A 3,468-nucleotide genomic window follows, 5' to 3' on the forward strand; every position below is an offset into this window, starting at 1 on the left:
CTTCTCCCGTTTGAGTCTGAGTCCCTAGAGACTCGCCTGGATCTGGAGCTCAGAGTCTGAGACTCCCTCCTGATTGAAAACGACAACCGCGCCCTCAGCCACCAGCCCGCTTTGCGCGCGCACCTCCGCACCTGAGTATTTTCCACACTGCGCCTCCTTGAGCCTCGGTGTGCTGATGTCTTTCCTTCTAGTTGAAGAGTCTCTCCTCAGCCAGCCTTCCTGTGGTCTCCATCTGTGTTTTTAAATCTAATTTCTGGAGCATACCTTTCATGTCCAACACTCCTATTGATGTAAAAAAAAAATTGGCTTTCATATTATTTTTATTTTTCATTTCCTCCTTGTTTTAAGGCTTTATGGGGGATATGATTTACAAATTGTGCAACCTATTCACTGTAACTGCACAGTTCAACAATTGTTCCTTTAAACAAATTGACTTTACCTTTTAGAGTACTTTCAGGTTCACAGCAAAACTGAAGAGAAGGCACACAGATTCCCCATACAACACATGCAGAGCCGACCCACCACCAGCCCCCCGCCGGAGTTACCCCTGTGACCCGACACGCTCTTCCTTCTGCAGAGCAGCACACAGTATCACATGTTGGAATCATGCGGTCTGTGCCCTTTCCCATTGGCCACTTGCACTTAGTAGCATGCTTTTCTGTCTCCTCCAGGCCTTTTCATGGCTGGATAGCGCATTTGTTTTTAGTGCTAATTCTCCATTGTCTGGATGTACCACAGGTTATTCACCTGCTGAAGGACATCCTGGTTGCCTCCAAGTTTTGGCAATTATAACTAAAGCTGCTATAGTTGGGTCAATACCAAGGAGTGTGCGCTGGGTGCCTGGCCAGCCTGGGTAAGGGGCTGAGAGCTGTTTTCAGGCTGGCCACCCCCCACAGCGACCCAGGCCCCCAGCCCCTCCTTGAGTGGAGGCCAGGGCGGGCGGGAAGTTTGGCTTCCTCCATCGCCAGGGGCAACCCAAGCCTCCAGCTCTGTGACCGCCACCATCTTTGTTGGGTTAATTTGCATACTCACCCTGATTGGCTGGTGGGCGTAGCGGAGGGATGGTCATTTGCATGTTTCTCTTTTATTAGTGTAGATGTTGGACCTCCCAAACCAAACCTTTATTTGTTCTTATCTTTTCTCCAGCATTTTCCATCTGTGTTTTTAAATCTAATTTCTGGAGCATACCTTTCATGTCCAACACTCCTACTGATGTAAAAAAAAATTGGCTTTCATATTATTTTTATTTTTCATTTCCTCCTTGTTTTAAGGCTTTATGGGGGATATGATTTACAAATTGTGCAACCTATTCACTGTAACTGCACAGTTCAACAATTGTTCCTTTAAACAAATTGACTTTACCTTTTAGAGTACTTTCAGGTTCACAGCAAAACTGAAGAGAAGGCACACAGATTCCCCATACAACACATGCAGAGCCGACCCACCACCAGCCCCCCGCCGGAGTTACCCCTGTGACCCGACACGCTCTTCCTTCTGCAGAGCAGCACACAGTATCACATGTTGGAATCATGCGGTCTGTGCCCTTTCCCATTGGCCACTTGCACTTAGTAGCATGCTTTTCTGTCTCCTCCAGGCCTTTTCATGGCTGGATAGCGCATTTGTTTTTAGTGCTAATTCTCCATTGTCTGGATGTACCACAGGTTATTCACCTGCTGAAGGACATCCTGGTTGCCTCCAAGTTTTGGCAATTATAACTAAAGCTGCTATAGTTGGGTCAATACCAAGGAGTGTGATTGGTTGCTGGATTGTACGGTAAGAGTATGTCTAGTATTTTATGAAACTGCCGACTGCCTTCCCAAGTGGCTGTGCCATTTAGCAGTCCCACCAGCAGCGAGTGGGAATCCCCATTGCTCCACATCCTCGCCAGCATCTGTCGTCAGCGCTCTGGTTTTCGCGTTCTAGTAGGGGCATCATTTTGTTGTTTTACTTTGCAGTTCCCTGATGACATGATGTGGAGCGTCCTTTCATGTGCTTATATGCCATCTGCATATCTTTTTTGTGAGGTGTTCGTTCAGATCTTAGCCCATTTTTAAATTGGGTTGTTCACATTCTTTTTAAATCTAATTTCTGGAGCATACCTTTCATGTCCAACACTCCTATTGATGTAAAAAAAAAATTGGCTTTCATATTATTTTTATTTTTCATTTCCTCCTTGTTTTAAGGCTTTATGGGGAATATAATTTACAAATCGTGCAACCTATTCACTGTAACTGAACAGTTCAACAATTGTTCCTTTAAACAAATTTACTTTACCTTTTAGAGTACTTTCAAGTTCACAGCAAAACTGAAGAGAAGGCACACAGATTCCATACAACACATGCGGAGCCGACCCACCGCCAGCCCCCCGCCGGAGTTACCCCTGTGACCCGACACGCTCTTCCTTCTGCGGAGCAGCACACAGTATCACATGTTGGAATCATGCGGTCTGTGCCCTTTCCCATTGGCCACTTGCACTTAGTAGTACGCTTTTCTGTCTCCTCCAGGCCTTTTCATGGCTGGGTAGGCGCTTTTGTTTTAGTGCTAATTCTCCATTGTCTGAATGTACCACAGGTTATTCACCTGCTGAAGGACATCCTGGTTGCCTCCAAGTTTTGGCAATTATAACTAAAGCTGCTATAGTTGGGTCAATACCAAGGAGTGTGATTGGTTGCTGGATTGTACGGTAAGAGTATGTCTAGTATTTTATGAAACTGCCGACTGCCTTCCCAAGTGGCTGTGCCATTTAGCAGTCCCGCCAGCAGCGAGTGGGAGTCCCCATTGCTCCACATCCTCGCCAGCATCTGTCAGCGCTCTGGTTTTCGCGTTCTAGTAGGGGCATCATTTTGTTGTTTTACTTTGCAGTTCCCTGATGACATGATGTGGAGCGTCCTTTCATGTGCTTATATGCCATCTGCATATCTTTTTTGTGAGGTGTTCGTTCAGATCTTAGCCCATTTTTAAATTGGGTTGTTCACATTCTTATTGTTTCATGAATTGCTCCACTTTAATAGCATGCATTATTTTCTCTTGGTTTTGGTTTGTTTCATGGTTACATTTTTTTTTTACCTCTTTGGGGATATAAACTATAATTTGTGAATTTTTCTTCTGTTTCCTGCATCGTCTCTCTTCCCTCCACCTGTTTGACTTGGTCACTGTCTCTCGTGTTGGCGGCTTCCTTCCAATGCCTGCCCCTGCCTTTTCAGGTTTGGGAGGAGGCGCTGGGACCCGTTCGGGCCTGTGTGGGCCAGCGGCTGTGCCTCCCTGTGGCTGCAGCGTGCTCTGCTCCACAGAACAGAAAACCCGGCGGCAGCACCACAACCAGATGGAGGTGTTCACAAAACAAGCCAAACAGAAATGGGCAGAGCAGGGCTGCTTGAGCCTTTATAACTTTTCTCACTTCCATACACTTTTCAGTGGGTTTGGGAAGGAAGAGGAAATAAGTATCAGAGATGAATTCACCAGTTTAAA

This window comes from Myotis brandtii, unplaced genomic scaffold, assembly GCF_000412655.1.
Source record: "Myotis brandtii unplaced genomic scaffold, ASM41265v1 scaffold314, whole genome shotgun sequence".
NCBI lineage: Eukaryota > Metazoa > Chordata > Mammalia > Chiroptera > Vespertilionidae > Myotis > Myotis brandtii.